This window comes from Petaurus breviceps, unplaced genomic scaffold (genome assembly GCF_028583685.1).
Source record: "Petaurus breviceps papuanus isolate PSGF00001 unplaced genomic scaffold, PetGlider_PUasm1.0 98, whole genome shotgun sequence".
Classification (NCBI taxonomy): domain Eukaryota; kingdom Metazoa; phylum Chordata; class Mammalia; order Diprotodontia; family Petauridae; genus Petaurus; species Petaurus breviceps.
The window spans coordinates 62,219,265-62,246,288 of NW_027187460.1; the positions used below are offsets into that span (position 1 = coordinate 62,219,265).

The following is a 27,024-nucleotide window of genomic DNA, read 5'->3' on the forward strand; positions in this document are numbered from 1 at the left end:
GTGACAGGCAGAATTTGAGCCCATGTTCTCTGATCCTAGATCTAGAGCTCTTTCCACTGGACCACAATGAGAATATATGTAACTGGAAATTATTCAGGACTTATTCATTCAGTTTATTGGTTATTCATATATATATATATATATGTTATATATTCATTTATTTAAAACATACACTATGTATATATGTCCAGTCTTCAACTAGATCTTATCTCCCTTTGGAGATACACACACACACACACACACATATATATATATGTATGTGCATACATACACATGTTTATGTATATATAATACACACACATATTATATATGTACATGTATATGTATATAATATAGATGCATTATATAAACATTATACAATCTCCATATCTTATGTTGCTAACCTAGTGCATATATTTATATATATCATATAATTCATAAATATTTTTCGGTGATGATGAAGATGACCAGGGTAATGCACAAAGAAGAAATCAGTCAGTCAATAAACATTTATTAAGCACCTACTATATGCTAAGAACTGTGTTAAGAGATACAAAGAAAGGCAAAGAGACAGTCCCTGCCCTCAAGGAACTCACAGTCTAAAGAGCCAGTCCACATGCAAACAGCGATATACAAACAAACTCTATCCTGAACTAGAAATAATCAACAGAGGGGAGGCACTAGAAAGAAGAAGAATCAGGAAAGATTTCCTGTAGAAGGTGGGATTTTAGCTCTTCCTTCTTCATTCAACTCTCCATTTTAAATAGTATTCTTGGAACAATTATCTCACATGAACCTCAGGTGCTAGACGTGGTAGGGAATAAAAACACATAGAAAATATCAATCAGAAGCTTGCAACACAGTAAAAGAGTTTTCTACACTTCTCTTACAGAATTAATCTAAAGAGATCAGAAAAGAAAAAATAGATTATTTCATTCCAACTGCACCTACAATTTTGTCTTTCCCTTTTCTCCAGAGAACTCCAGGTGGGATGCTGCTTTATGTGGGAGAGCAACAAGGATCTGTCGTGGGCAGAATTAAGGAAACAATGCTGAAAACACTAATAGAGCCTGCATGTATAACCAGATGGAAGATGAAATATAAGAGGGTCAGAGGAAGGGACATTAGGAGCAGCTAGACCAACATCTTCATTTTACAGTTAAAGGAACTAAAATCAAGAGTGGTTAAGATTGTATACCTAGGGCGGCTAGGTGGCGCAGTGAATAGAGCACTGGCCCTGGAGTCAGGCGGACATGAGTTCAAATTTGACCTAAGACACTTAACACAAAAACTAGCCATGTGACCTTGGGCAAGTCACTTAACCCCAATTGCCCCCCCCAAAAGGGAAAAAAATTATATACCTATTCAACACATAGGTCTATAGGTATATTCTAGATAGGTATAAAGCAGATGCCAGGGATAGCAGTGGGAGGAAACAGGAAAGGCCTCCTGCAAAAGGTTGTGCTTCAGCAGAGTCTTTATGTTGTTGTTGTAGTTGAGGCAATTGGGGTTTAGTGACTTGCCCAGGGTCACACAGCTAGTAAGAGTCTGAGGTCAGCTTTGAACTCAAGTCCTCCTGATTGCAGGGCTGGTGATCTAACCACTGTACAACCTAGCTATCCCGTGAATGAAGTCTTGAAGCAAGCTGGGGATGTTCAGAGAGGTGAGGAGCATTCTAGGGATAGGATACAGCCAGTGCAAAGATACAGAGGTGGGAAAATGTCCCTGGGAAATAGAGAATTGTTTATTATTTTAATTATAAGATTTAAATATAAATTTATTTATAAATATTTATATCTATATAAACAAATATATAAAAATATAAATATATTTATAAATAAATATAAATTTAATTATAAGATTTAAATATAAATTTAATTAAGAACCATCAAACAACGACTGCAAAACCCCACAAAACAAATGAATGCAACAGAAGGAGGGGCAAAATCTTACTCCAACTGGAAGGGCAACATTTTAAAAACTGTATCAATCAGGATCAGAGTATAACTTAATATTTGCTGAACCTGAAACCAAGGTTTCAAAAGAGAATATACAAGTAGGAAAAAAGATTAAGATGAAGATACTTGAATGCTTGTAGAGTGTCAAGGAAGGTTTCGTGTAGGGATTGGGAGTAAGTACCTCTCAGGAAAGGGAAGGGCACAGAGCAAGGAGGCTTAGAATTGCCAAATGCAAAGCATCTATTTCACAATTTAGCCCAAGGCCAGATCTCTCCTCCGGTTCCTGGTAGGATCAGGTGTATAGTGTGGGTGGAGTTTCTGTAAAGGACTTTGCTAGGTCTCAGCTTAGTCAGTAAAAGTCACCAATATTTTATTCATACTTGTAATTAGCCAGCTGTGTGTAAGCACCCAGGGTCTACCAAACAGAAAAAAATGGTCTCCTTCTTACCTTATTTTCTGGATATTTAAATAGTGTTATTTTTTTATCTTTTGTTTTTGTCCCATAATCGTTTCCCTTTGGTTTTACACCCTCCATTAAACCTTTCTTTGTGACAAAAGCAAAAAAAAAACAACTGAAGCAGAGCCAATAACCATAGAAACCATGTCTGACAACAGTGAATTCTGCATGCATAGTCTCTATCCACCTTTTTAATGAGAGAGGAAATTATGTTTCATCAGTTCTCATAGGATCATAAATTCAGGGTTGAAAGGGATCTTAGGGCTCCTCTAATTTAACCCCCTATTTTATAAGTGACGAAGTTGCATCTATGCTGTTCTTAGCTCCTAAAAAGATATATCTGTCCAGGGAACTGGAACATCATAATGGAGGTGATAGTGGCTAATGCTGCTTATTATTGTGTCATTTTATTCCAGGCTCATCTGTTCATTAAAGCTAACTAAAAATAAGTGATGGATTTCCCCCCCTGAGAGCAATTTCCCTCTCCAGGGACCCCAAGCCTTTCCCCAACAGAAGAATCTGGGAAGTTAGAGATGAGACCTGCCCCTTGGAATAAGAAAATGTGGAAGCCAGGGCACTCAGCAAGGCTCCTGCTATCTGAGTCAATGACTCTGGGCAAAGCCTCTCCTATCTCAGAGCAAACTCTGTGTTCTCTTGACTGGGCCTGGCAGGGAACCCTAGGTTTCTATATTTTGGGAATCATATACTAGCTTCCCACATGGTCATTTTCTTTTGGAAAAGCAAACAAAAACAGACCCAGGTGGAGTCTGGCCTGATTTTCCTTTGGTACTGTGGTTCAGGCTGTAGGAGAGAATAGACATGCCTTCTCGAATTGGAGAACTCTAATTTGACCAGTCAGTTGGAAAAGGACATTCTTTTCATTCATTTATAGCTTGTCAGTTTTTATTCTTCACTGCCTTGGTATATACACCCCCTTATGTAATACCACCTCCTGCTAAGAGCATTGACTTGCTCACAGATGTAGGGTTTTTTGCAAACTTTGTGCCCAATGGAGCCATCACCTCCATTCTCCTCTGGGAAATTGGACTCAACCCCTGCAAACACCCAGGCCTCAGGAAGGCTATGTCTCTTGAAGTCTCTTGCTTAGTCTTAGGCTTCCTAGTACTTCTAGGACATGCCCACCCATGCCATGCTATATATCATCACTACCACCCAATTCCCAGCTCCCCTTTATATCTGGTCTTCCCCTATCTGAATGTAAATTCTTCAAGGTCAAGGACTGTTCAACATGAGCTTTTATTTTTATCCCCAGCCCCACCTAGGCCAGAGTAAGTACCAAAGAAATCTCAGTCTGTCTGTCTGTCTGTCTCTCCCCCCCCCGCCTCTCTCTGTTTTTCTCTCTGTGTCTCCCTGTCTATTTGTCTGTTTTTCTCTGTCTCTATCTCTCTCTGAATTCCTATCTGTCTTGGTCTCTGTTTCTCTACTATTACAAGAAGGGGTTTGTTCTTAACCTCTTTGTGTGTGTGTGTGTGTCTGTTTGTGTGTGTGTGTGTGTGTGTGTGTGTGTGTGAAAGAAGAGAGAGAGAGAGAGAGAGAGAGAGAGAGAGCCTAGATGGTGAAATCTCTAGACCCTGTTAAATAATTGGAGGAAAAGTTAAATGTCAGTGATTAGTGAAAAATAAAGGTATATATTTTTTTTCTCATCCACATTTACAAACACTTTGAAGGGAGGGGTCTGTAGACCCCAGGTTAAGAACTGCTGTTTATAGTAATGGTAATATACCAAGTAATGGTCTTTATATATATAGATGAAATAGGTGGCTTAATTTGACAACTTAATTTGGCATTCCACAGTTAATTACATCTTATAAGGAGCCAACTTGATATAACTGATATAACTGGCCACTGGACCCAGATGGCTCTGGAGGAGAAAGTGAGGCTGGTGACTTTGTACAGCTCACTTAAATCTAATTCGCTTGCACTTCTTGATGTCATGGTGCTCTTAAAGAATGAAGGACAAACCACAACACCTCACAAACACAAGATGAGGAAGACATGACAGACAATAGGTTATATGAAAAAGATCTAAGGATTTTAATGGTCTTCAAGCTCAGAGTGAATTAACAGTGACATCTCAAAAAGATGGTATGATATAAGGCTGCACTGACAGAGATACATTGCCAGTCAGATAATAAACCTTTTTAAGCACCTACTATGTGCCAGGCACCTCCCTAATGTTCAGATTGAAGGAAGTGATGTTCATACTATACTCTGTCCTCATCAGACATCATCTGGAGAATTCAGTTTAGTTGTGAGTACCACATTTTAGGAAGAGCATTGACAAGTTATAGCACTTTTAGCATGTTGAAGGTCCTCTAGACCATAGCATAGGATTGGTTAAAGCAGCTAGATTTTTAGCCTAGAGAAAAGAAGATTAAGAGAACACAACCATTGTCTTCAAGTATTTGAATGGCTGTTATGTGGGATGGAAGATGGGTGGAAGTTGTTTGGTTTGGCTCAAGAGATCAGCAGTAGGAGTGATGACTAGAAATTGCTAAGAGGGATATTTAGGCTCCATGTAAGGAAACATTTCCCAACAGTTACCCCAAAGTGGAAGAGTCTGGAGTGGGGAAGCACCAGTCAGGTTCTTATTTACTGGAAGTCTTTTTTTTTAAGTTTTATTGATGTGATTTGTATTTACATTATGAGAAAAATGATTATTTCTCTAAGATTTAATCACAGACAGTAAAGAAATCCAAGTTCAGATGAATGGGTGGATTCCTGCTTATTGTGTTTACTCAGACAGATATGGAAAAATGTGGATTCTCCCTTTTGTCAGATGGGTGATATGGAAATTAACAAGTCTCTTTAACCAAGATTTGGGTGCTCAGTGTCACAGACCTCTAGATCCTCACTGGAATATAACCCACCTCTCATTGTAATATTCATTCTCCCATTAATCATTAACCAATCAGAATTGATTGCTACCCTCAGGAACACCCACTATTCCAAGGGCATACAGACTGTGAGCCCATTGCGATGAGAGGTCTTTAGCATTCAAGAGTACCACTGACTTCTTTTATTAATAATATTCTAGCAATATTAATAAAATAATTACCCAGAAATCATATCTCTCTAATTTTTTGAACTTCACAATTATAAACATTTACAGATCATTCCCTACATGCGCATGCTCCATGAGGGGTCTCGTAACAAAGCAAAACAATGAAGTAAAACCCAACATTCTATATCTGTAGCACCCTCACATCTCTCTATTTTTTTAAATAATGGAAATCTATCTTCATTCTGTCCTACCTCCCACCTTACTGAAAAAAAAGAGGAAAGAAAAACAAATTCTTTATGATAAATATGCATAATTAAGCAAAAATTTAAAATCCCCTTATTGATTGCGTACAAAAATGGATATCGGGGGCGGCTAGGTGGTGCAGTGAATAGAGCACCAGCCCTGGAGTCAGGAAGATCTGCATTCGGATCCAGCCTCAGACACATAACACAAAAAATAGCTGTGTAACCTTGGGCAAGTCACTTACCCCCAATTGCCCTCCAAAAAAAATGGATACCTATGTCTCCTCCTGCCCCCTAAGTCCATCACTCCTCTGTCAGAAGGAGGGTAGAACAATTTGTAATCAGTCCTCCAGACTCATGGATGGTTATCGTGTTGATCATAGGTCTCACAGCTTTCAAAGTTGTTTGTCTTTATGATGCTGTTTTCTTATACTTTGTTCTGCTCGTTTCATTCTTCATCAATTTATGGAAGTCTTCAAAATTCTTTTTTATAATATTGCTATTACAGTATAAATTGTTGGTTCTGCTCACTTCTCTCTGTATCAGTTCATATAAGTCTTTTTGGAATGATCGATTTCCTCATTTTTATTTTATAGCACAATAGAATTACATCATTCCATTCTTCAATTGATGGGCTTCCCTTTAGCTTCCAGGGTTTTTTCCATCACAAAAAAAGCACTATTTTATTTTATATACATACATATATATATATTTTATATGGAGGTCTGCAAACAAAGGTGGTTGATCTCTTGTCAGGAATGTTGAAAAGGGGGTTTGGGGTCAGGTGGGAATTGGACTAGATGCCAGCTTAGGTCCCTTCAGCTCTGAGATTCTGTGGTTCTGCTCTCCAAACGTCTCTTTTATTTTACATAGTATCAGAGAATGTCAGAGCTGGGAGGAATCTTAGAGAATGACTAGCCCATCTTTCTCAGTTTATAGATGAGGGAGATTGAGGCTTAGAATGGTGTAATGACTTGAAGCCCTAGTTAGTGACAAAGTCAAGGGCTAGTGATTAGAGCCTAGGTCTCCCAGCTCACAGCTCAGTGACTTCTCTTATTATACTACCCAACATCACTGTGACCTAACTGTTGTATATGGTGTACATAATAAGGTAGTTGGTGAGATAAAGATTTTCAGTAGCAGAGAAGACAGGATCCCTTCCCTCCAGGAACTTTGTGTCTTTGTACTTTATTTTCCCACAGGTAGCTTCAGAGATGAAGTTTTTACTCCTTTATAATGATCAGAGCCTACAGATGGAATAGCCGAGAAACAAGAGTAACAGACCGGCCGGAGTCGTCAGACAAGATGGCTCTTTTAACTAGTGTTATTATAGTTCATAAAGTCCAACAACAACAATGGCTTACAAGCAATCTGAAGAGTGCCATACCTGGAATCAGAAGACTTGGGTTCGAATCCCACCTCTGTCACTTGTCAAGTGTCCTTGGGCAAGTCTATTGACTTCTCCAAGCCTCAGTTTCCTCATTTGTAAAGTGGGAAGAATCATATTCATATAACCTACCTCACTGGATTGATGTAAAACCCAAATGATATGAAATATGTAAATTATCTTGTGAAACTTAAAGCCCTATGGAAATGTCAGTTGTGATCAATATCATCAAAGCACTTTAATTCATTATCTTAATTGATAATAATAACATAATTATCAATACTTATTTGCCACATACTTATCAATATTTAATTGATACTATTTATGATAAATATTTACCAGATAATCAATATTTTTTCATTATTAATGGTGATGTTAGTTAATACCTAGTTTTACGGTTTGCAAAGTGCTCTACATAGACCATCTCATTTGATCTTCACAACAACCTCATGGGGTGGCTAGCACAAATGTTATGATCTCCATGTTATAGATGAGGAAACAGACTCAGAGAGGTCCAGAAGCTTGCCCAAAACCGACAGTTAGTAAATGGAACAAAAATGAATCCTTCTGAGCAGAAAATGGGTTGGAGATGCAGAGGAATAGCCAGCTGCGGTCTCTGTAAGGTATGGCAACTCCAAGCATAAACTAGAGGGCAGTGTTCAGGCTTACACTGTGAAAGGGACTCTTGACTGCAGGTCAGCATTTTGGGGCAATTCCACACACAACTCATCTCCAAGGGCATGATCTGTCCTATGCAGCAGCCATTTGATAGGACGGAATTGTATTTTACACTCAATTACCTCTAAATTCCTACCATCTGCCTAAATCCAAACATTTGTTGCTACAAACAACACTTCCAGTTTGTGTGCTAACAAAAGCACCATGTTCCAGATACCCTTTTGGAAAAACTGTTAGCAAACAAATAGGTGTTGGGCTATTTCTATGTGAACATGTTTGGAACAGCTGTGCCTGGTGAAAGTGCATAACAGTGGAAAAACAATTAAATCACTGATCACATCATTGACTTGCTGCACAGAGCACTCCACATCCCACAATTCCAAATGTCACATTCCACCCATTCAGGAATATATGTGTTCAGCATTGCCATGTGTATTCAATAGATTTCCACTCATACTGGACCCACTTCCTCTCCTATGGGAGGATCAGTGAGGGAGATCTTAGTTAAAATTCAATTCAACAGACATTTATTAAATATTTAGTGTGTATAGGACATGATGTTAGGTACTAAGAATACAAGGACAAAAAACAAAATTGTTTCCACCTTTAAGAACCCTACATTCTACTTCGGAGAAACAGAATGTACCCAAATCAATTTCAAAGTATATATGAAATGAGCAGTTTCAAGAGGAAGAGTGCTAATAATTGGGCAGATCAGGACAGGTCTTGTGTAGGAAGGGTACCTTAGCTATGTTTTGAAGGAAGTCAGGGATTCTGTGGTTCAAGTTGAGGAAGCAACACATTACAGACATTGGAGTCCCACCTGGGAAGGAGAAAGATGGAATTTTTTCATATAGGGAATGGATAGCAGACTGTTTTGACTACAATGAAGACTGTGAAGAGAGGTTAATATGACATAAGGCTACTGCCTACCCTTATGGAGGGCTTTCAATTTTAGTTGATTGGGAAAGGAAATTTCTATGGGCTTCTAAGATCTCGAGTGAGTCTATGTGTTATTTTCTAGTGTCCTATAAATTTTGGTGCCTTGAAGCAAAGCCCTGAACATCCTTCCCAACTTACTGCTTTAGGGGTGAAGACGGCATCTCTGCTGAGAATCATGGAGTGTGCCTGGCATCACCATAGCCGCTGATTTTGTTGTTGTTGTTGAGTTATTTCAGTCCTGTCTGACTCTTTGTGACCCCATTTGGAGTTTTCTTGGCAAAGATACTAGAGTGGTTTGTCATTTCCTTCTCCAGCTCATTTTACACATGAGGAAACTGAGGCAAATAGGGTTAAGTGACTTGCATAGGGTCACCAAGCTAGTAAGTTTCTATGAATGGATTTGAATTCAAGTCCTCTTGACCCCAGGGACAGAACTTTATCCACTGCAACACCTAGTTTATAGCCAAATGAAAAACTAATAGCTATATTCATGTTCACTTGAAGTCACTGAATTGTATGGAGGCCACTGTGTTTGGAGGATAAGGAATTCAGGGCAATATTCTGACCCCTCCTGCCCCAGCTCTTTGGTCTCCCAAGAAGCACTTTGCTCACCCTCTTCCCACCCAAAAGAACACTTGTTCATAGCTACTTAGCAGGAACGTACTTTTAAATAGACAATTGATCCCGTTCCCCCATCTCTTGTATTATTCTGAGCACACAAAAATCCTTGAGATAAAACTGACAGGAAGCCCTTGTTCTAAGCTGGCAACCTTCGTGTCTGTGCCAACCCGTCACTCCATATTTAGGTCTTCTCATGGTTTCTGCTTTACATCTAAATAATGCAGGAAGCATCTATCAGTGACTCACAAATTAAGACCCAGGTTGGATTTTTTTGGTTGCTGTTGTTCAATCTGCACCTTCTTCAGATTCCCATGAAGCCTCCTTGTTTCACAAATGTGAAACTTCCTCACTTCAGTACTGACCCTTACTAACCCTTGTGCTGGAATGGCAGGCCAGTGGGAAAATATCGCAGGACAGCAGGAAGGGCACTTGCCCCAAAGTCATAGGACCTGAAACCAAATCTTACCTCTGACACTGTCCTTGTAACTTTGAGCAAATCAATCAACCTCTCTAGGCCTCAATTTTCTTATCTCTAAAATGAGGAAGCTGGACTAGATGACCTCTGAAGACCCTTCTGGCTCTAGATTTTTTTTTATCCTAGTAAAGAATATTGGTTGTAGAGTCAGCGGTCTTGAGTTCCAGTCCTAGCCCTGCTGTTTAGTACATGTGTGACCTTGGATGAGTCACTTAAACTCCTTGGGTCTCAGTTTCCTTATCTGTAAAATGAGCAAGTTGGTCTAGATGGCATCTTAAGTCCCTTTCAGCTGTAAATCTATGACACTGTGATCTTAATATGGCTGCTTTAGCTCTGGCTGATTCCCCACCATCACCCCTCCCCCCACTCTGTCCTATCATACCCAGCCATGCCTGAAGGAGACAGAAATTGAGGCAGGAAAGTCTGAGAAAGCTCAGAAATTGGAAAATATTGCAAATTGAGGGACTCTCACGTCCATTTTAGGATAGTGTCTGTCAACAGGACAATTGATAAATCACCATTTGTGCAACATAGAAATAACATAGCCTTTTCTACTACGGCAAGCAGTTTAATGGAAAGCAGGGTCTGTGACAGAAAGCGTTTCTCCAGCCAGTTTGATTTCTATCGACACAGGAGAGATAAACTCACCTTGCAGAATGGCAATGAGGACATTATAGAGAGGCTAGTGGTGGGCTGGGAGAGCAGAGGGAGACAGAAGAAAATGACTTCGAGAACCTGGGTTTTCATCCTCCCTGGTTTATTTTCCTTCACAAGAGGTCCTTCCGTGTGGATCATGGAAAGAAGATTAGGATAAACATCAGAGAGAATGTCGGATAAAGGGGCTCATAGGATCATAGATTTAAAGCTAGAAGAGGTTGTAGAGACAATAAGGTCCAACCCACTCATTTTACAGATTAGGAAACTGAGGCTGAGAGAGGTTCAGTAACTTGCTGGGCGACACATTGGAAAAAAGCCCCAGACTTGGAGTCAAGAAGACCTGAGTTAAAATCCTGCTTCATACATTTACTGACTGTGTGACCCTGGGTAAGTCACCTGAACTATGTCAGACTCAGTTTCCTCATCTGAAAAATGGGTTTAAGAATACCTCACAGAGTTGTCGTGAGGATTGAAAGATAGAACTGGGGTGGCTAGGTGGCGCAGTGAGTAGAGTGCCGGCCCCGGAGTCAGGAGGACCTGAGTTTGGATCCGGCATCAGCCACTTAATACACACACACAAACACACACATACACACACACACACACAAACTAGCCATTAGACCTTGGGCAAGTTACTTAACCCCAATTGCCCTCCGAAAAGCAAAAAAAAAAAAAAAAAGAAAGAAAGAAAGATAGAACTGAGGGGCAGTTAGATGGTGCAGTAAGTAGAGCACCAGCCCTGGAGTCAGGAGGACCTGAGTTCAAATCCAGCCTCAGACACAACACAAAACTAGCTGTATGACCTTGGGCAAGCCCTACCCTGCCCCCTCCAAAAAGCCAAAAAAAAAGAAAGAAAGCTAGAACCTATCCACAGTACTTCACAAACTTTAAAACTCAATATGAATGCTTATTGCTATGAATGCTACTGTTGACATTATTATCCAGGCTCACAGAGCTGGAAAGCACATGAAAGCAGCATCTGACTGTGGTAATCCTGACTCCAAGTCCACAGAACCAGAAAGGTAATGGACGTCGGCACTCAAGAACTGGATTCAGCGCAATAAATAAGCATTTATTAAGTGCATACGATATGCCAGGCACTGTGCTGGGGATAACAGGTAAAAACAGTTCCTGTCCTCAAAGAGTTCACCATGCAATGCAGAAAACAACATGCAAACAAACATACAGAGCAAGCTATGAACAGGATGAAAGAGGGAAAGCCCTGGAATGGAGAGGAGCTAGGGAAGGCTTCCTGTCGAAGGTGGGATTTTAGTAGAGGCTTTTAAGAAAAGCCACTCCCAGAGTTGTCAAAGTTGGTTTTTCTCCTCACCAACCACAGCAACAACAGAATCAAGGGTGATTAGGTGGGGCAGTAGATAGAGCTCTGGGCCTGGAGTCAGGAAGACATCTCCCAGAGTTAAAATCTGGCCTCAGACACTTACCAGCTGTGTGACCCTGGGCAAGTCACTTCACCTGTTGGCCTCAGTTCCCTCATCTGTAAAATGAGCTGGAGAAGGAAAAGGCAAACCACTGCAGTATCTTTGCTAAGAAAACCCCAAATGGAGTCTTGTAGAATCAACCACGACTGAAACAAGTGAACAACAGGAACCTTTCCCAAACCTCCAGACCTGCTTCCTGCCCATCATCGAGGACAGAAATTATTGTGGAGAGGAGGTCCGTCTTCCTCATTACCATGAGCAGCAGCTGACACTGAGCCACCACCCAGAGACATCACCCTCTGGGTCAGAGGCAATAAATAGTCCCCAGTGGGCTGCATGCCACAACACTCCTGATTATGGCCCAAATCAGATTAAAATGTAGTTCCTAGCTGATTTTAATGTGTTAATAAATGTATTAATGTATTAATAAATTAATGTATTAATAAAAAGAGAAATACACATACATACATGGCTTCCTACATCAATGGGAGGCCCACGGGGATTCTTAGGTGCTATGTAGTGGTCTCTGTTTCTGTTTTTAGTTTGACACCATTGCCCTAGACCTCTGGTCCTGAGGAAGAGACTGTCTTGGAGAAGAGACCACTTGTTCTTACAACTGACAACCCACGGTGAAGCACAGGGCAGGCACAACATCCTGAGAGGGAGACAGGAGGTAGCATAGCTCAGTCAGGTCAAACCACCACCACCTTTACCATCATTTCTCCTCAGACCCTGATTTTTGTTGTTCTGTCATGTACAAGTCTTTGTGACCCCTTCTCCAGCTTATTTTACAGATGAGGAAACTGAGGCAAACAAGGTTAAGTGACTTGCCCAAGGTCATGCAACTATTCAGTGTCTGAGGATAGATTTGAATTCAGGAAGATGAGTCTTCCTGACCCCAGGCCTGGCACCCTTTGCCACTGTGCCACCTCACTGCCCCCAGAGTCTCATAAAGATAGCCCAAGATTCTGAACTCAAGAGCCTGAGAAATAGCCCAGTATCCAAAGCCATCATTCCGGGAAGAAACTTCTATAGAGATGCAACCTGGTAACTGCCCCTTGAAACACTACAGCCATATCTATTAAAGACCCAGAAAAGAAAGTTCTTGCTGCCAAAGTCCTTGGCACTCACTGCTAAATGGCTCAACATCAGAAGTTGATATCATTTTATCAATGGAGATAACATGGAAGAAGAGTCATGACCATCTGCTTTGCCACAGTGTGGACCATAGAGTCCTTCCATCTGCTTATAGCTGAAACCTTCCATATAAGTTGTCTTCCCCCATTAGAAGTGAGCTCCTTGAGATCTGGGATTAACTTACTTTTCTATATCCTGCAATTAGCGCAGAGCTCTGTATATGGTAAGCATTTAATAAATGATTTATTCATTCATTCACCATAGGATACAGAGCTGGAATGTACCTCTGAGGTAATTTTACACATGAGGAAGTGAGGCCCAGAGAAGCTAGTAAGACAGGGTCAGATCCTGAACCCAGATCCTCCAACTCCAAATCTAGCACTCTTTCCAGGTACTAGAGGAACTGAGTTCAAATCCCAGCTGTGGTACTTAGTACCTGTTTACCCCTGGGCCTTCTTAGCCTTAACCTTTCTTAGCCTCAGTTTCTTCATCTGCAAAATGAAGGGACTGGAATAGATGACCTGCCGAGGTCTCTGTTGGCTCATTAAGGATCCTTAACGACAGTATGACAGTACAATAGCATGCTTTTCCCCAGCAGTTTACTAATGAGTCCATTGCAGAGCCCTTCCGGCCCATTTTTGTTGTGAGAAAAGACGTGTGTGGAGGAGTAGGTGGAAACAATTCCACCTAAAAGCTGGTGTACTTTCCTTCCTCTGTGAATAAACGCAGAGAGAAAGTGCAGGGTGAGTAATCCAGAAGTTCTTCCTGCCTCAAGAATGCCTGCAGAGAGAGACTTTTTTGTATTTGGAAGAAATATGAACAGTGACTCATCCTCATTCTTCTTTCCCTGTTCTGCTGGGGCCCTCATCCTTTGAGCTGGATAAATATATCACAACAACTTAACTTGAGCATCCTTTCTGCTGTGTACAGTGGTTTCACCCACCTGGCTATGTTCACAACAGGTGTTAAGTGGAGACTCTGATTACAATCCAACTGAAACAATTGGTTTCTCAGGGAACCTTGGAAACCCATCTCCCTCTTCCTGGTGCTGGCAGAGGAGGCTGCTTTCATCACTATTATTTCATTCAATCCTCACAAAAATCCTGTGAGGTAGGAGCTATTCTTATCCTCATTTTACAGATGAAGAAATGAAGATGAGAATGGTTGAATGACTTGCCCAGGGTCACTAGTAAATATCTAAAGCAGGATTCAAGTTTCAAACTCAAGTGTTCCTGATTCCAGGTTCAAGTTGTCAGGAAAAGAAAAAACTATAACAGACTTTCTCTTAAAGCTTATGAGCCTTTTTTCAGACAAACATTTCCAAAAATATCAAGGTTATTGGTAATGATATTTTTTCTATTTCAACAGTCATAATATTCATGAAACAACTTTGGGTTATATTTATTCTTAGAAGATTTTTGATCAGTTTCATTTTCTTTTTTCTAAAGTTTTTTTTTAAGTTTTTAAAAAAATTCTAAGAGAGGAGAAAATCTGGAACTCAAAGTGTTAAAAACAAATGTTAAAAAATTATTGTTACATGCAGCTGGGAAATAAGAAATACAGGTAATTGGGTGTAGAAATTTATCTTGCCCTACAAGAAAGTAAGGGGGAAGAGGGCAAGGGGAGGGATAGGGTGAGATATATGAGAGGGCAGACTGGGGAAAGGAGTAATCAGTATGCTTACCATTTTGGGGTGAGGGGTGAGGGAGAGATGGGGAAAAATTTGGAACTTAAAATCTTGTGGAAATGAATGTTGAAAACAAAAAACAAATAAATTCTGGAATAAAAATAAATTCTACAGGCATTTCCCCATAAAATCTTCCATCTCCCTTTTCCACCTCTCTCTTTCATTCATACTAAACTTCTCTAGTTACAAAAAACCCCAAAACAACAACAACAAAAAATGAATGACATGAGAACATTGTGTTCCCATGTTATTCTACCTCTCTACCAAAAAAAAAGAGAGAAGTGTTTCATCTATTCTCTGAGACTGATCATTGAAAATAAAGCATTCATTTGAGTTTGACTATGTTTTAGCATTGTTTTTGCTTACAATATCTATTTATTATCTATCTATTTATTTATCTATTAATATATTTACATCCCTGTGAATATTATTCACCTGGTTCTGCCTACTTCACTTTAGGGTTGAAATTTTTCCTCTGACACACATTGGTTCCATGGTGCTGGACAAGTCCCTTAACCTCTCAGTTCTCTGGGTGACTTTCTAAGGCAATAAAGTTGCAGATGATATTCCAGATGTCAAAGGAACTGGGGTTACAATCAAGAATCACCTACCCAGCCAAACTGAGCATAATCCTTCAGGGGGAAAAAACAGTTATTTAAGAAATAAAGGACTTTCAAGCATTCCTGATGAAAAGACCAGAGCTGAATAGAAATTTTGACTTTCAAATAGAAGTCTCATGCAAAGCATAAAAAGGTAATCATGAAAGAGAAATTATAAGGGATTCAATAAGGTTAAACTCTTTACATTACTAGATGGGAAGATGATACTTGTAGCTCCTAAGAATTTTATCATTATTAGCAGAGTTAGAAGGAGTACAAACAGAAAGAGGGTACAAGTGTGTTGACTAGAATGGGATATTCTAAAGAAATAAAATTAAAATTTAAGAGAAAGGGATGTATTGGAATAAAGGGTAAGGGAGAGATAGAAAGGGGGTAAATTATCTTACATGAAAGAGGCACAAAAGAAAGGATTTTAGCAGTGGAGGAGAAGATAGGGGTGTGTGGCAGGCCATGCTTGAACTTTACTCTCATCAGAATTGGTTAAAAGACGGAATAACATACACACACCATTGGGTGTAGAAATCTATCTTACCCTACAGGGAAGTAGGAGGGGAGGGGAATAACAGAAGGGGAGAGCGATAGACAGAAGAGCAAATTGGGGGAGGCAGTGATCAGAAGCAAAACACTTTTGAGGAGGGACAGGTTGAAAGGAGGGAGAAGGATAAACAGGAGAAAAAATAGGATGTAGGGAAATACACAGTAGTCATAACTATGAATGGGAGTGGGATGAGCTCACCCATAAAATGGAAGCAGAGAGCAGAGTGGATTAAATACCAGAATCCTACAATATGTTGTTTACAAGAAACACATTTGAAGCAAAGAGACACACAGAGAGAAAAGGTAAAGGACTTAGAAGAGAATCTATTATGCTTCAGCTGAAGTAAAAAACAAAAAGAAAAAGAAAAGACAAAATAGAAGTAAAAGATCTAAAAGAGATAATCAGAGAAACGACATTTTGCTAAAAGGTACCATAGACAATGAAGTAATAATATCTTTTCTTTTTTTTAAGCAATTGGGGCTAAGTAACTTGCTCAAAGTTACCCGGCCAGTTATTTCTGGGTGTGGTGCTGAGTGTCTGAGCCCGGGATTCGATCTCCAGGTCGTCCCAACACTGGAACCGGTGCTCTTACTTGCTGAGCCACCTGGCCGCCCCTTGAAGTAATAATATCAATACTAAACACATATATGCCAAATGGTATTGCATCCAAATCCTTTTTTTTTTCCTCTTGGAGGGCAATTGGGGTTAAGTGGACTTGCCCAAGGTTACATGGCTAGTTTTTTGTGTGTGGGTGTTAAGTGTCTGAGGCCAGAACCGAACTCAGGTCCTCCTTACTCTGGGACCAGCGTTTTACTCACTATACCACCTAGATGCCCCCACAATACAAATTCTTAAAGGAAAAGTTTAATGGGTTATAGGAGGACCTAGGGAGTAAAACTATACTAGCAGGGGACCTCAACTTTCCCCTCTCAGAATTAGATAAATCTATCCAAAAAATAAACAGGAAAGAAGTTAAGGAGACAAATAGAATTTTAGAAAAGTTAGATATGATAGACCTATGAAGAAAATTGAATGGAATAGAATGGAATGCATCTTTTTTTCAGCCGTACATGACACCTACACAAATCTGATCATGTATTAGGAAATAAAAACCTTTTAAACAAATGCAGAAAAGCAGGAATAGTAAATACATCCTTTTCAAATCATATTGCAATAAAAATTATACTCAATGAAGGACCATGGAAACATAGATAAAAATTAATTGGAAACTGATCTAATCCTAAAGAATAAGTGGGTGAAAGAACAATTCACAGAAACAATTAACAATTCTACTAAAAAGAATGACAACCATGAGACAACATACAAAAATTTGTGGGATACAGATAAACAGTACTTAGAGGAAAATTTATTTCTCTAAACACTTATATCAATAAAATAGAGAAAGAGAAGATCAATGAATTGGGCAAGCATCTTTTAAAAAACTAGAAAAAGAACAAATATAAAATCCCCAATTAAACATCAAATTTGAAATCCTGAAAACCAAAAGAAAGATTAATGAAACTGAAAGTAAAAAAAAAACAAAAACAACCATTGAACTAATAAATAAAACTAGGAGCTGATTTTATGAAGAAACCAAAAAAATAAATAATCCATAGGTTAATTTGATTTTTTAAAAAGAAAGAAGAAAACCAAATTAACAGTATCAAAAATGAAAAGGATGAATTCACCACCAATGATGATGAAATTAAAGCAATTATTAGGAGATATTTTGCCCAATTATATGCCAATAAATATAACAATCTAAATGAAAATATCAACTGCCCAGATTAACAAAAGAGAAAATAAAGTATTTAATAATCCTATCTTAGAAAAAGAAATTGAACAAGCTATAAATGAGCTCCCTAAGAAAAAAATCACCAGGACCAGATAGATTCACAATTGAATTTTACCAAACATCTAAAGAGCAATTAATTTCAATACTATATAAACTATTTGGAAAAAATAAGCAAAGAAGGAGTCCTACTAAATTCCTTTTATGACACAAATATGGTGCCCATATCCAAACCAGGAAGAGGAAAAACAGAAAAAGAAAACTATACATCAACTTCCCTAATGAATATTGATGCAAAAAATTTTTAAATATTAGCAAGGAGATTACAGCAATATAGCACAAAGATCATGCACTATGAGCAGGTGGCATTTATATCAAGAATGTAGGACTGGTTCAATATTAGAAAAATTATTGGCATAATTGACCATATCAATAACAAAACCAACAAAAATCATATGATTAGCTCAATAGATAAAGAGAAAGCTTTTGATGAAATACAACACTCATTCCATTCCTACTAAAAACACTAGAAAGTATAGGAATAAATGGAGCTTTCCTTAAAATGATAAGGAGTATCTATTTAAAACCACCAGCAATAATTATGGGGTGAAGCAAGGATGCCCATTATCACCACTATTCAAAATTGTACTAGAACAATATTGTACTATTGCAATAAGAGAAAAAAAGAAATAGAAGGAATTAGAATGGGCAATAAAGAAATGAAACTATCATTTTTTTGCAGATGATATGATGGTACACTTTTGGTATAATTTTCAAATATATAGAGAAATGAGTCAAATTTATAAGAATTTGAATCATTCCCTAATTGATAAATGTTCAAAGAATATGAACAACAAGTTTTCAGACAAATCAAAGCTATCTATAGTCCTATAAAAATGCTCTAAATAATTATTGATTAGAGAAATGTAAATTAAAACAACTCTGAGGTATGATCTCATGCCTATCACATTGGCTATTATGACAGAAAAGAGAAATGACAAATGGTTGAGGAAATGTGGGAAAATAGGGACACCGATGCAGTATTGGAAAATTGTGAACTGATTTGGAGCTATACCCAAAGAGCTATAAAACTGTGCATACTCTTTGACCCAGCAATATCACTACTAGGTCTGCATCCCAAAGAGATTTTAAAAAAAAGGACCTATGTGTACAAAAACATTTATAGCAACTCTTTTTGTGGTGGCCAAGAACTGGAAATTGAGGGGATGCCCATCAATTGGGGAATGACTGGACAAATTGTGGTATACGATTGTGATGGAAGACTATTGTGCTATAAGAATTGATGAGCAGGATGCTCTCAGAAAAACCTGGAAAGATATACATGAATTAATACAAAATGAAATGAGTGGAACCAGGAGAATATTGTACATATAACAGCAAAATCGTAGGATGATCAACTGTGAATGACTCAGCTGTTCTCAGCAATGCAATGATCCAAGACAATCCCAAAGGATTCATGATGAAAAATGCTATCCACCTCCAAAAAAGAGCTGATAGAGTCTGAATGCAGATTGAAGTATAATTTTTTAAACTTTCTTTATTTTTCTTGGGTTTTGTTCTGTGTTTTCTTTTACAACATGACTAACATGGAATTGTTTTGCATGCCAGCACATGTATAATCTATGTTAAATTGCTCGCCTTTTCAAGGAGGGTATAGGGGAAGAGAATTTGGAGTTCAAATTCAAAAAAAGAATGTTCAAATTGTATAATAATGGGAAAAACAAAATATAAAAATTTTCACATTAAAAAAGAAAAGAAGAATTTGTGATAATTGTTGTGAGAAAGATCTTCCAAAAAAACTGTTTCCAGGTTTGAAAAGGTTATTTCACTATGGGTTTAATTCCAGTCAAATCAATAAGCACCTACTCTGTGCTAGGTCTTATATTGAGCACGGGAGATACAAACCCAAGAATGAAAATAGTCTCTGTCCTCAAAAAGAGGAGAGGAAAAGAGAGAAGAGGAAAAAAGAGGAAATAAATCATTTATAGTGAGGGCTGTCCTCCCACACACATATACATACATATAGCATGGGGGTGTTGTTGTGAGGCAGAATTGACATCTCTTTCTTCTTCTTTTCCTACATTTCTCAGGGACACTTTAATTCCTGCCAAGAGGAGAGAAGCAGTAAATTGGGAGCCATAAACTTGACCACCCTGCTTTCCTCAGAGAGAAGGGCACTGGGCTAGAGTGATAGCATAGGGATATGGTTTTCAGGTTCAAGCTACCTTCTGATTGCTGTCCAAGATTTCCAGCCAGGACTTGAATTCTTTCCTACCAAATTCCTACCAGACTCTACAAAGAATATACAGAGAGAATAGTAAAGAAGCCCATATATACAAATAATAGAATAGAAACTTGTTCAGGATCACATACCTAGTAGGGACCTAAGGTTGGTTCAGATTCAGGTCTTCTTGATCCCAGGTCCAACACTATCTACTTTCTACTCTAGCCCCACCTAGATACCATATATCTCTTAGATCCAGACTTGCTCTTCTCTACAATGTCACAACCCTCTGGAGACTGAATAAACATCATCTGAAGATGAAATTGAACAAGCGAAAGAGATGGGATATTGAACAGTGACAGAGGAAAGTCTGACACATTATCAGATAGAGCTGGACAGACAAATGAACAGATAGTAACATGCCTATTTTCCCAGGATATAAAGGCCAGGAAGCTGAGTCTGAGCATCAAAGGTCTAGACCCCAGAATGTTTAAGTTAAACCTCATGGATCATTTAGTCATATCTCGAGTGGCTGGATTCCTTAGATTCCTTATGTTCAACTTCAGGTCATGCTCAAGGTTCATGTGTGCATGTAATCTCCATGAGATTTCTAACACAGAGGATAACCAGCTCTACTGGAAAATTAACTGTTGGCTATTTATTTGAGTGGATTTTCCTTAATATCCTTCACTACATTTCTGAATTTTGGCTAAAAACACAACTTGATTTAATTGTAATAAATATTTATTTATTCTGGAGGACACAGTATATGTGTTCTTTTCTCTATTAGTTTTACGATGGTTTTTTTTACCAATTGCAATTAAATTGTTATTTGAATATGTATTTATAAGTATTATAGGTATGTCTGCAACTAGAAACATAAAAAGTATAAAACTTTTTGCATTTATAAATGAGTTTTGAGTCATATACTGGTGTGTGTTATGACAGAAACACCCTCCTCAAATTGATTGTGAGTTGAATCTAAACTGCTTTTGCTGTTAACAAAATTATAAAATATAGAGGTTTTATTTGAGGGTTTGGGGTCATTTTTCAATAGCATCCGACTCTTCGTGACCCCATTTGGATTTTGGGGTTTGTTTTTTTGAAGAGATACTGAAGTAGTTTGCCATGTCCTTCTGCAACTCATTTTACAGGTAAGGAAACTGAGGCAAACAGGGTAAAGTGACTTGCTTAGCTAAGGTCACACAACTAGTAAGTATCTGAATGAAGGTATCCCTAAAACTGGAAAGGACCTCATGAATCATCTAATCCCAATCCCTCATTACACAGGGGAAAACTGACCAATAGAGATTAACTTGCCCAAGGTCACATATGTAGTAATTAGCAGAGCTAGAATTTGAACTCAGTCTTATATTCTTTAAACTATACTATGCTCCCTCTCAAGGTCCTAGAGGGGCAGAGAAAAAGGGGAGTGGACTTTCAGAACTATTGTCTCCCTCCTGATACCTTCCACAAGCCACTCCCACAAAAAGCTCTCCATACTTAAGTTGATACCGAGTCCCTAGTGCCAAGGTCACAGTGCCCCAGGAAGTGAACTCGATAACATTTGTGTATAACTCCTGACCTCTCCCCTCCTCCACCCTCTTCAGTTCTGTTCTTTCCTCAAGTATATTCTCTCCCTTAGCCTCCACTCTGATATACCCTCTCTGTTTCAAGTCAACACTTAATCATCCAAATAATTGCCTAACTTTTTGTCCCCCTTTCTCCATAGAATGAGTATCTTTTACCTCACAACACTACCAGAACCCCCAAACTAGCCTCATCCCTTTCACCTTCCAGTTCCCCCACTATGATTTGTGATGCAGATCTCTTTGGTCATGGGGTGCCAAATGACTGAATCTCATCTCTAAGAGTCAAAACTCTCCTTTCATATCCAATTTTAGCCCTGGCATTTCTCTTGAGACCCTTTGCTTTCCCTACTGCCTGTTAACAAAGCTTAACAAAAATCCCTTTTTCCTCTCAGCTTAACTGATAGATAGATGACAAATTTGCTTCCCTTTTGGCTAGAGAGGGAAAGAGGAGATAGAGACACACACACAGACAAGAAATTTGTCCCTCCTTGGCCTAGCTGCTAGTTAAAAAATGGCCAGCATCAAAACTTTTGCTTCTTAACCATTTACCTTTGAATTATTATGCCATTACATTTATTTTTGAAATGATGATATCAAAATATTATCAAATGAGATATTTGTAAAGCTCTTAGCACAGTGTCTTGCACAGTAGGAGTCTAATAAATATTGTTCCCTCCCCTCCCTTCCCCACCTGTGTGTCTATATACACATAATATATGTATGTATACACACATACATATTCATATATATAAAACAATGGTAAATGACTCCACCTGGGTTAATGGACATCTGGGGTTGCACAAGATTTTGAGGCAGTTTTCCCTTAAAGAGAGTAGTTTTTTTTCCCCCATGCTGCAAAAGCTGGAGTAAGAGGAGGCCTGGAGTCAATGAACTAGAGAAACATATGAAGCTTCATCATCCTTTAGACCTAGTAAGAGAATCCACTGAGGCCATATGTTGCTATTATAGCCAAGACCATGATTATTATGCCTTATGATCAGGTGCTCTAGCATTTCTTGGAGTAAGAAAGATCTGAGTTTAAATATGGCCTCAGATACTAGCTGTGTGACCCTGGATAAGTCATTTAACCCCTCTCAACCTGGTGCAATGGGGGTGGTGGTGACGTGTCATGGAACCTACCTTGCCAGGTTGTAAGGAGGATCAAATGAGATATTTATAAAAATTTTTGCAAACCTTACAGTGCTATATAGGTATGAGCTATTATTATGGTGGATGTGGATAGGACCCTGTACAAACTTCTTTTACATATGAGATCCTATCTTCTACATTCAGGTGTTTTCCTTACAAGAGGGAGCTTATACTCTACATGTAAAAGCTCATCCTAGGGATTAATTTTTTTTTTTGGAAAGGTTGTTCTTCTAAAAATATTTTATTTTCTGTATTTCTATTGGAATCTCTAGATTTTACTAAAACCACTGGGAATATCCTGCTGTCGCCACCACACCCAGACATACATTTACTGAAGAAGAGTTGGCATTGAGTACGTCTCAAGAAAGAGGCCACCTCAAAGAGATTGAAGCCTTCTCTCCTCACTCTTTATGGTTCACAGAAAGGAAGGCTCTTCCTGGCTCAATAACCATTCTTTTTTGGCACAATCCATCCTATCTTTCATCACAGGGACCAAGGAGCCAACCAAGGGCCTTTAGTTGAACACTCCCTTTAGCAAAGGAGCCGGAGAATACATTGGACCAGAATTTGCCTGAGCTCAAGCCCAGCTCCATGGGAAGCGCTCCAATTCAACTTTTCATATTGTTTCTGTTATACCTAATGGATGAGTGAATTGGTAATCAACTAAAGACACTCCCACAGAGTAGGTGGGACAGGGTAGCAGAGAGAACTGAAAGGGTTCCCAACATGGCTTTCTTTGGAGGACTAATCCCTAAGCGTGTGAACAGTATCAACACAAAGTTTCCAGCATTTGAGAAGCCTAATTCCAGAGTTTTGTTCTTGAGTTCATTTAGTCCAAATATCTTCACTAGCCTCCTGTAATACCTTCACTTATTGGTGGAAATTCATTACAAGGATATTCCATAAGCTTACTCCTCTTCCAAACTAAAGTACATCTGGGTGATCCAGCACAATAAGATGTATGACACCGGAATCTTACCAAATCAAACAGGAGAAAGGAAATGGAACAGCCCTTTGTATAAGGTCAGAGCAAGGACTCTCAGCACCGTTATACTGAAGCAGATCACTCTGGCCTTGCTTACCACACTCACCATCTGCTCCATTATTTACCTGTTGCTTTTGAGGGTAAAAATAGCACATATAAACAAGGCAGTCTCAGATAACCTTTGTGATACATTACCCAAGTCCATTGTCATACAGATGTATCTCAACTAAGGATTTATGGTAAGCTAAAAGCCAAACACATTGGTTCTATTTATTTTTATATCTAGTTGTAGAGTGGCCTTTTGTACTTCTAAGAGTCCCTCAGCATTTAAAGAGTAAGTGTGTGGTTTCTATTAGTAGAAAATAGATGATGATGATGATGATGATGATGATGATGATGATGATGATGATGATGATGATGATGATAGATAGATAGAGAGATAGATAGATAGATACAGTGAGCAAGTATTTATTATGTGTTTACTATGTGCTAAACACTGTGCTGGCACACATAGAAGAGGCACTTATAAAAGCAAGCAAGACAGGCCTTTCTTTTGTGCAACACATATAAGGGAGGTCTGGAAAGACAGGGAAGGGAAGGGGGGATAGCTGAAGCATGATTTGAAGACTGGCAGGAAATAAGGTAGAACCTGACAAGATAAGTTGAAAGCTCACCCATGGTAGCCCAGGGAGGAGTTTGGGAGTACCCAGTGTCAGAGGGTTCAAAAGTGTGGTAGCAGTGGTTAGGTGGCACAGTGAATAAGAGTGCCAGCCCTAGAGTCAGGAGGATGCAGGATCAGTTCTGGCCTCAGATACTTAACACCCACACAAAATAACTGGCTGTGTAACCCTGGGCAAGTTACTTAACCCCAATTGCTTTAAAAAAAAAAAAAAGCATAGTAGCCTTTTGCCAGGACAAATCCTCAGAATCCTTTTCAGGTTTAGCCATCTCCTAAGCTGCCTCTTCCTCCATGATCCCACTACATTAAGCCTTAAAGAACCCAGCATTCAAGTGGGGCCAGTTCCGTCCCCCTAAAAGTCACTTGGAACACAAATCTAGGCTGATCAACCATGAATTTCTGAGAATTGTTGAGATCCAGTCCCCAGAGTAACTACCATCAGAGGGGAGAGAGTGAGAAAATGAGTAATAGGAGGAAACAAGGGGGGAAAGAACTAAATTACCAAAGATCTTAGTAAGAAGAAAATTCAAAGACTTTCAATAAGAAAAACATTAAGGATGGAGGAAATGTGGAAGCAAATGTAAACCTCCAGATCTAGCAAAGTTTAGGCATCTTTGAATAAATACTGCAAAACTAAGGAAAATGATACAACATTTGATGAGACAGAGGACTCTATGAAATTTGAGAAGAACATGAGGTCCAAAACTGCTGTTCCAGAGTTATTTAAAATAGAAAAGAGAATTAGGAGAGCAGAATTTATGGTCTGAAAAAAAAAAGCAGAATAGAAAAACTTGAACTTTTGATGGCAAAGAAACAAAAGAGAGAATAATCTATTGGGAATGGAAATACACAGCAGCAAAGGACAATACAGAAGAGAAGCAAAAACAATAAAAGAAAATATGTGCTCTCTCTCTCTCAACAAAACATACTTATCTTGAAGACAGGCTATATAAAGAAACCTAAAGATTATAGGTCTCCCAGAAGATCATGACAAGTCAAAAACCTGAACATCATAATGTGAGAAATAATAAAGAAAACATTCTGGAAGTTTGGAATACAGAAAATGAAATACCAATTGAAAGAATTCAGATTGCCTTCAAAAAAGAAAAGGAAAAAATTCAAGGCTACAAACTCCAAGATACCTAGTAGTTAAATATAACAGCTCAATTCAGGAATCCTCTGCAAATGAGCAGAAGAAAGGCCTTCAAATACAAAGAAAAGGAAATTTGAATAACACTAGACTATTCTTCATCCATCAGAAAACACAAAAGAAAATGGAATGATACTTTCTAAAGAGCTATGGAACTCAGGATATAATCCCTGCAAAACCAAGTTTAACAATACATGAAAAAAGATGGATATTCAATAATAAAAATACATTTGAAACATTCTTAGAGATAAAAGCAGATCCAAAGACATTATTTGCTTCTCAAACATTCTGGACAAGAGAAATGTAGGCAGACTGAATGAACAGAGCAGCCAAGAACATCAAAAGCTACAGAATGATAGCAGACAAACCAATAAGAGCTTTCTTTCTAAATGTACATAAGGAGACAGGGATGTATAGAGTGTTCAAGGAAGACTATCACCTCTTGGTGTGAGGGCTTATTAGGTGCTTTTCAGGGCTGCTCATCTATCTCTGGTACCTACTTTTCACCCAACTCTCACCTGTGGCTCCAAGAAACTGCAGCAGGTACAGTGGTCACATGCCAGTAAAACTGTCTCAGCAGATAGGCTAAATCAGCTTGAGGGTAACCAGCAGACCTCAGAGTTGTTGATGAGTTACAGGATGTCTATCCCAAGCATGTGAGGCCTTCTTCAGGTGGAATAGGCAGAAGAGGACAATTTGTTCCACTGACCATGAAGGCAGCTGTAAACTGTGAGCACTTAGAGCTTGGTTGGACATTCATGATGCCAAGGTCATCCTTCATCCTGAGCCATCACCAGTCATCTTGTCTTCTGTCATACCACTGGACTTTGATAACTCTAGGGAGAGTGAAGCTGACAACTCTGTGCAACTCTGCCTCACTTAAATCTAATTCACTCATGAAGTCAAGACATCACCCTATGATGTCACTGGTCCTCTTAGAAAACAAAGGATGAACATCAAGGAAATAGGGGCAAAGTCAGATGGAATTAAGAGTGGAGAAGCCTGATACTTAGCACCACACCCAGAAATAACTGGCCGTGTAACCTTGAGCAAGTTACTTAACCCCAATTGCTTCAAAAAAAAAAAAATAGGTGGTGCAGTGAATAGAGCACTGGCCCTGGAGACCTGAGTTCAAATCCAGCCTCAGACATTTAACACACACACACACACACAAACTAGCCCTGTGACTTTGGGCAAGTCACTTAACCCCAATTGTCCTCCAAAAAGAAAAAAAAAGAAAGAAAATATCATTTGTCCTACCTCAGAAAGGGGAGAATTGGAATTACTAGGGCCAACTGTGATGTAGAGGAATGCTAGGGTATGAACCCAGGAAGGCAAAGGGAAAGAGAAGGTAACTGGAGGAAGGTATAGATCAGTGGTGGGTGGCATAATCAGGAACAAGATGAGAGTGGTGGTCCTACCATGGGGCAGTGTCTCTGTCACCCACAGGAATTGATATTGTTCTGGCAGTGAGGTCCAGTGGAAAAGGGGAATCTGAGGGGCAAACTTTGTAAGTCAATTGCAGAAATTGCCTAGAGGGGAGAACTGAGAATGTATACCTTGGAAGTTTTGATTCCATGAGGAATACAA

General features: G+C 38.9%; 1 long non-coding RNA gene across 1 annotated transcript in view; it reads right to left on the bottom strand.

The window, feature by feature from the left end:
* Positions 1–461: 461 nt before the first annotated feature.
* Positions 462–27,024, bottom strand: part of LOC138155818 (uncharacterized) — a 95,221-nt gene continuing 68,658 nt past the window's right edge. Inside the window, exons 3-4 of the long non-coding RNA XR_011167000.1 lie at positions 19,676–19,759; positions 462–783 (exon numbers count right to left, since the gene is read on the bottom strand). This is a non-coding gene — a long non-coding RNA (uncharacterized lncRNA). The remainder of the gene's footprint in view (positions 784–19,675; positions 19,760–27,024) is intronic.